General features: G+C 37.1%; 1 protein-coding gene and 1 pseudogene across 1 annotated transcript in view; both read right to left on the bottom strand.

Annotated features, from left to right (window-relative positions):
* The window catches only part of PSD3 (pleckstrin and Sec7 domain containing 3), a 364,145-nt gene that overhangs the window by 345,244 nt on the left and 10,661 nt on the right, over positions 1–8,240 (bottom strand). The window lies entirely within an intron of this gene.
* Positions 1,016–1,680, bottom strand: LOC102897536 (annotated as a pseudogene).

Below are 8,240 nucleotides of genomic sequence, written 5' to 3' on the forward strand. Positions count from 1 at the left end.
TGAACCACTAATCCAAATACCAAGATTGAGCCTACATGTCAGGAATGAGTTAGGGTAAAGAAAAAATACACAGGTCAAGAGTTTAAATTACAAAAGTTTATTCACTCATTTTTATCCCAGCGGGTCCTAAACCTCCAAGCCTCTAACCATCTCTAACCTTCATTACGTGAATGAAGTCTTACACATTCCATGAATCTTGACCTTTTAGTCAATACAGCACAAGGATTTCAACTTCTTGTAAAGGAATGGTTCACTAGAAGGAAACTCTAAATAAGTCTTGCTTGCCTAATTAAAACATCCCAGAATTTGCCTAGTTTTCTTATTTGGGTAGGGAGGTTACTGGTAATGACAAATTTTCCTTTAAGGGGTTTTGCAAATAAACTTGCATTTATATGATTGTATATCTGGAGTCTGATATGGCTGCTTTTAAATTGTCCAATGTTAACTGCTTACATTATATTTAAATTAACCAATTAATTATAAATTATTTAATTTCAAAGGTTAAAGCTTCAGGAAAATTTTCAATTTAACTTGAAGTAACTTATTTCTTAGGTTGCTAAAAACGATGGCATCCCAGAACCATGGTCTAATCCATGGTTGTGAAATACTGTTTTTGGTTTAGTAAATGTTTAAAAAAAGAAAGAAAGAAAACCATTTACATATGTAGTCTAGGTATACACTCTGAAAACCCCCAAATAAACAAAAAACCAGAATGATCCTTAGGCAGACATGAGTTAAACACAAATTCTGACTAAGTAATGGCAAAAGAGATTTTCCCCAACATTTATAAAAACCATTCTCTAACAGAGGTAAAAATATACCATGATATCAAATGTATTTTTTCTGGTAAAGGGAGCAACTACAGGAAGCTTTTGTTCAAAGTGACCAGAGCTATAGATGCAAAAAAAAAAAAAAAATTTTTTTCTGGTAAAGGGAGTAACTACAGGAAGCTTTTGTTCAAAGTGACCAGTGCTATAGATGCAAAAAAAAAAAAGAAACCCAACAACTCCCCAAATACTACTTCAAAACAAACATATCAAATTTGATTTTCATTAGAATGTAGTTATTTCCTCACCTAATAAATTAAAAATAAAAAACAAGACTCAGATCATTCATATATAGAAAGGGCAATGCAAACATGTATTAGGCTTTGTTTTCTGGACAAGAATGCCAAGTTAGCCTCACTTTATAAAAAGCAATTATAATGTGAAGGCATTTCATATTTGTCTCTTTTGCCAGCACCAAATCTGCCTCATCGGAATCTTTCCATTTTATGAGAAACATTAATTCTCCGTTGTTGTCTGTGGCACCAATTACTCATTCAGGATCAAGGCCTCTGGCAAAATCTCTTGGTTAATCAGCAGCATCTCTTTTCTTCTTTGATTTGCTATCATCAGACTCACTGTCGGATAAAGATTTTCTTTTTGTACCATCTTTTTCTTTACCAGCTTTTTGAGAATTAAGAAATGCTTCACTTAACTCTGGATTATCTAAATTTTCTTCCAGTTCCCAAGTATTGTCGGCATCTGTGAATCCCGTCCACTTTAGGAAGTACTCCACTTTCCCATTCAGTACGCTTTGGTCCAGTACTTCTTCGACCACAAATTCTTCAGGCTCTGCTGTTTCAACTCTTCTACTTTTTCTATTCTGCTTCTTTCCTATTTTTTGCAAGATAGTTTTTTATTGCAGACTTGAAGAGCTGTTGTTCACTGCATCTGAGGTGCTCGGGGTCCATTGTCTGCAGTGTCTCTGGCCTGTGTGCCTTCAGCTCGAGCCACGTCGGAGGGGGAGGCAGTACTTTCTTATTTTGAAGTAAAAATCTGCTATTCTGTAAATTTCTCTTCCATGTTCTTTGGGGAAAGACAGAATAAAAATATTCCTTTTCTGTAGTCAGATTTCTTTAAATGTATTTCTTATTCCAAATACTTAAAAACAGCTATTACATCCACTAAGTCTTCATTTGTTAACTTAAAGATTAGTTTCTATAATCTCTCCTAACATTGCATGATTTTCTTACCACTCAACTACCTACCTGATTCCCTTTCATTATTAATGTCTCTCTTAAAATGTAACACCCAGAATCAAATACAATAATCTTCACAGAATCTAATTGCTTTAGACTGCGATGGCACTGCTTTTGGCACTTATTTACATAAAACCAACCTTACAGCATCATTTTAATGATTAAATAAGATAATGAGCACAGAGGTCTAGCACAATGCTTGGCCTATAATAATGACTCAATAAATGGTTGTTGATAATGTGATTCCTGTTAATAATGAGTTATAATAATAATTCATTAGTATTAAAGCATTATCTCCCCAATCAAGCTGTAAGCTCTAGTTCTCTATTACACTGAAAGTTTGCCTTACATATTATTTGCTGTTGTTCACCAAGTCAGAGTTAGGCAGAGAGATAAAGTGTTCAGGCTCAATTTAAAATGGCGATCAGTCAGAAATCAAGATAACTCTGAAATTAAGGCAAATTAATGGCAAACAGGATGTGATTTACTTAAAGAGTTAACTTATACTCAAGTTTCCAGAACACACAAGCAACCCCTACTCTACCCCTCAATCATGCAATTTAAAGATCCGTGGCTAAGATATACTGAGGAAAGCAGTTTGGTACAGACTTTAAGAGAATAAATTCTGGACTCAGAACCTCTGTAATTCAAATCCTAAATCCACAGTTTACCCACTGCATGACCTGGGGCAAATTACTAAACTCTCTGGTCTCTCTGGTTCCCAGTCTGTACAATGTGAGTTATAACAGTCCCTACCCACCTTATGGGGGTTTACGTAAATCAAATGAAAATGGTTATGAAGTGTATTTGGGATAGCGTGCCTCATCTTTCAAAACTCAGTGAAATTACAGTTTTAACTACTACTCTGGAGTTACCTAAAGAGGCGAAATTATCCTAAATAATTTGCGAAACTTATCATTTTAAAGTCTCAGCCATTTTTAATTTATATAGACCCTCACCTCTGACAGCCATTGCTGAAGTCAATCAGCAGCTTACTGTGTTCTGCATATTTATTCATTAGTGTTAATGAATAAATTTTTTCCATACACTCACCTATTAACTTAGATTTTAAAATGAATGTAAAAAATTCTATCCTAATTTTAATGTTTAACTAACCATCAATGCTATCACTACAGCAAATAGTGTATAATATTCACAGAGAATGATGAAATAAAGGTACAAACAACACTGCGCTTATTATACCTGCAACTGCTTTGCACATAAATCTGCGCTATCCGATACAATAGCCACATGGGGCCATTTGGCACCTGAAATATGGTAGATGTGCTGTGAATATAAAATATATGCCATAAATCCTAGATCAGTATGGGAAAAGGATATAAATTATCTCATTAATAATTTTTATGCCAATTACATATTGAAATGACAATGTTTGGGTTATATGGTGTTAAATAAAATATATTATTTAAATTAATTTAACCTGTTTCTTTTTACTTAAGGTAGCTACTAGAAAATTTTAAATTATATATACAAATCACATATTTCTATTGGAAAGCACTGATATAGATGATCCAAAAAAATGTGGCTCGTGAAAATTAAATTCAGGACAAGATGTATGATCTAAATTATAGCAGAAACTAAATGTAGAACTTAAGTGAATTTTCAGAGTTCATATATAATTAATTTCAAATTCCTCCCCAATCAAAAAAATAATAAGAATCTTTGATAAGTACCTTTTAAATTCTAGAGACATCTGAGAAGCTTTTATCAGAATATGGTGAATGGAAAAGATATGCTCTATTTTTCATAAGCTGACCAGATTTACTTACATAACACAGCTTAGCAACTGACCTCCATCAAGAGAGTTAGCCTTAGCTTGCAAGTGTCCAGAGCAACAGACAGCTGACAAAACTTGAACACACTTGAACTGGCAAAATGGATCAAGTGCTGGGACTTTGCCTGTGGGTCTTACAGCACACATGCAGGTAGGTGTTCAGAATCTAGGAGGAAAATGGCCTCGGGATTCAAATAAGACCCAGAAGTCTGGGCTTCTATAGGTAATATGAATGAAACCTGCCTTGAGTCTCTTCAGCTACCTAATTACTAAACAGAAGCCAGCAGCATTTTTGCACAGACCAATAAAACGCAAGGATTGGAAGGTGGATGATACTAAAATGTATGTACTGAGAGTCATAAGGTCCTGCCAGAGAGGACCAGTGCAGAAATAAGAGAAAGGAGGAAGAGAACAAAACATGAGCAAAACTTAAGGGAAACAAAATAAGCGGAGAAGTAGTACTCTGATATCTTTCTACTCAAAGTGAGGTATGAGGTATACCAGCATTACTGGCATCACCTCGGAGTTTATTAGGAATGCAGGATCTCAGGCCCCATCCCAAACCTAGTGTCAAAATCTATATTTCAACAGTATCCCCAGGTGATGCATACAGCATGCACAGAGAAGATCCAGAGGCGTTTACCTCCTGGTTCCCATTTGTTGCCCTGTGGTTGCTATCTGTAAACACAGGACCTTATATGTACAATGCATGCAAAGACTATTTTATTGACTGAATAAATTCTTGGAAAACTCAGAGGAATTATACATGCTTAAAGGATGGTGGGGAATCATCATCTGAGATAAAGCTAAAGAAGTCATCGGTAAAACAATAAATTACCACTACACACCTATTAGAATGACCAAAATCAGGAACATTGATACCACTAAAGGCTGGTGAGGATGTGGAGCAACAAGAACGCTCATTCTTTGCTGGTGGGAATGCAAAATGATACAGTCACTTTAAAGCAGTGGTCCCCAACCTTTTTGGCACTAGGGACTGGTGCTCCTATGAGAATCTAAAGCCTGATGATCTGAGGTGGAGCTGAGGCAGTGATGCTAGTGCTGGGAAGTGGCTGCAAATACAGATGAAGCTTTGCTCACTAGCTCGCCTGCCACTCACCCACTGGTTCCTAACAGGCCATGGACCTGTACTGATCCACGGCCCAGGGGTGGACTCGTGCTTTAGAAGACAGTTTGGCAGTTTCTTACAAAACTAAACGTACTTTTACCATATGATCCAGCAATCATCTTCTGGGTATTTACCCAAAGAAGTTATGTACACACAAAAACCTACACATGGATGTTTACGGCAGCTTCATTTGTAATTGCCAAAACGTGGAAGTAACCAAGATGTTCTTCAGTAGGTGAAAGGATGAATAAACTACGGTACAGCCAAACAATGAAATATTATTCAGCACTAAAAACAAATGAGCTATCAAGCCATGAAAAGGCATAGAGGAAACTTAAATCATATTACTATGTGAATGAAGCCAATCTGAAAAGACTACACACTGAATAATTTCAACCATATGATATTCTGGAAGAGTCAAAACCACAGAGACAATAAAAAGATCAGTGATTGCCAGGGGCTAGGGTAGAGGGGAGGAATGAATAGGCAGAGCACAGAGGGCTTTTTAGGGCAATGAAAATATTCTGTGTGATGCTATAATGGTAAATACGTATCATTATACAGTTGTCCAAACCCATAGTATATATAACACCAAGAGTAATGTAAACCCTAATGTAAACAATGGATTTTGAGTGATTATGATGTGTCATTAGGTTCATCAACTGTAATAAATGTACCACTCTAATGAGGAATGTTGATAATGGGGGAGGCTATGAATGTGGGGAAGAAGGGGGTTAATGGGAAATCTCTGTATCTTCCTCTCAGTTTTGCTATGAGCCTAAAACTGCTCTGAAAAAATAAAGTCTTCTAAAAAGAGTCATCGGTACCTTAAGCCCATGCATACTGGTGCAGAACTAGGGACTGCCTTAGTTGAATAATATAAACAAACTATCCGTACCAAAAAATAATTTATTTAAAGCCTCAGACAAAATAAAAAGTTTTGATTTTTGATGGAGATGGGAAAATAAGAACTTTGTTGAAAATATAGACTACATTAACAAAAATTAGTGTTTATAATAGAAAGCTAAATGATTTTAGCTGTTTTAAACTAAACCAAATTCTCCTAAATGGGAATTATGCTATGACATGAAGGATCATTCCTTTTTTCCTCTGAACTATCTTTCCCATCAGCAAACATACTGTTATTTTCCCCTATAAATCCCTCTTGACCTCACTTTACCTTCGGCTATATTTCTCACCCTCGCTTTACAGCAAAAATCCTCAAAATATTTGTCCACATTGGATGTTCCCATATCTCTACTTCTATTCTCTCTTGAACCCTCACCAAGCAATTCTTGGTCCTCGCTACTTCACCAAAACTGCTGCTGTCAAGCTTTCGAATGAAAGGAACTGTAAAAGACCAGTGTGATGGAGTAGAGTGATCAGGGAGGAGAGCAGACACCAGTTCTTGTAAGTTCTCTGGTCTTGACCTCCCTACGCTAAATCCCTAAGTCAACTCGCGATCCTCATTTCACTTCATCTCTTGGGAATCATCCTCTCGGAAACAGTTTCTTCACTTGGCCCCAAAGGCACCAAACTGCCCTGGTTTTCCTCCTCCCTCATTAGCAGCTTTTCCTCGTTCTTGGTTCTGAACCTCGTTTTCTATCTGCAATCGCTGCCTCGTGGTTTGGTCCAGTCTCTGCAGTCTGACAAATGTTTATCTCCGCCCAGACCCCTCCTCTCAAACCCAGACGAGGATATCCAACTGCGTACTGGACATCTCCAAAACTGAGCTCCTGATCATTCCCCTGAATCAGCTTTGCCCTATATTACTTAATGCAACTCTATCCTTCAAGCTGCATGAACCAAAATCCTTGCAATTCACCGCTGAGCTCTCTCACTCACGTCTCACATTCAATCAGGAACTCTTCCTCACTCTTCTTTCAAAACATACCACTCTGGTCCCAGCCATTACCATCGCTCACCTAGGTTATGGCAATAACCTCCTAAATGGTTTCCTTACTTCTGCCCTTCCCTACTTAAGTCTAGTCTCATGGGACACAACAGTAATGTGTTCTCTTAAAACATAAGCCAGATCATGTCACATCTTTGAAATTTTCCATCAGCTTTTCTGCTCACTCTAAATATAAGCCAAAGCCCTTACAACAGCCTACAAGACCAGAGAACTTACAAGAACTGGGGTCTGCTCTCCTCCCTGATCACTCTACTCCATCACACTGGTCTTTTACAGTTCCTTTCATTCAAAAGCATGGCCTGGCCTCAGGACTTGCATTTGCCGTCCCCTCCTCTTGGAGCACTCTTCCCCCTAGACAGTCACATGACTCCCTTCTCTTTCCTCAGGCCTTTCAACACAAGTCACCTCAGTGAGGTCATCCTTGACCATCCTATTTATAATTGCAACTCCTCCCACTCCTAACCTCTCTCCTTTCTCTGCTTATTTTTTCCCCAAAGTACTTCACACACACACAGACACACAGACACACAGACACACAGCACACACACACACACACACACACACACACACACACAGTCTATCTCACTTTACAAGAGTAAGATTTTTTTTGCCTATTTGTTGAGCACTATATACCCAATACCTAAAATAAAGCCTGGTATATAGGAGGCACTCAATAAATATATGTTCAATGAATATATGAATTAATGAGAGACATAGGATCTATTATAGTATATACTTTGTAGCCTTTTAAAAGGGTTGTATTTTAATAGGCACTTTGTATGCAAATACATATTCAGATATTGTGGAAAAAACAAAGTTGCTCCAATTTGATAGTTAAAATTAACCTCATACAAAATCTAATTATAAAGAAATAGTTCCCTAAACTGAGAGATGCTCTAAAACACTCCAAGGTACTAGGATTTCTCAAAACCTTAGATCTCGCTTCACCAGACAAAGCACATTGAAAAGATGGTCTCAATACGTCCACCCTTCCAGAAACAGGAGAAAGTAGCCACCCCAATATAATGGACTTTGATGCCTTCAAATGATAGAGAAATTATAACACAAAGCACACAGCACTTAATATTTTAATGGTGTATAAAATCTGGGCGTAACCCACTTACAGGGAACCTCTGGACTCAAGTATGAGAGGAAAAAAATGTGTTATTGTTGTGTTAGACTTTGGTAATGCATTCATTTGATAGATGTGGGGGGGTCATATTTTTATAAATCACATTTTAAAAGAACTTCAAATTATATTCCAGGTAAAAGGAAAACAAAATAATTTCAAAAAACATTTAGATGCAGAAATAAATAATTCAGGAATGAAGTAACTGTACACAGACATGACATGAGGCAGATAAAAGCCAAAAGCGAT

Source organism: Pteropus alecto, unplaced genomic scaffold (assembly GCF_000325575.1).
Source record: "Pteropus alecto unplaced genomic scaffold, ASM32557v1 scaffold24, whole genome shotgun sequence".
Classification (NCBI taxonomy): domain Eukaryota; kingdom Metazoa; phylum Chordata; class Mammalia; order Chiroptera; family Pteropodidae; genus Pteropus; species Pteropus alecto.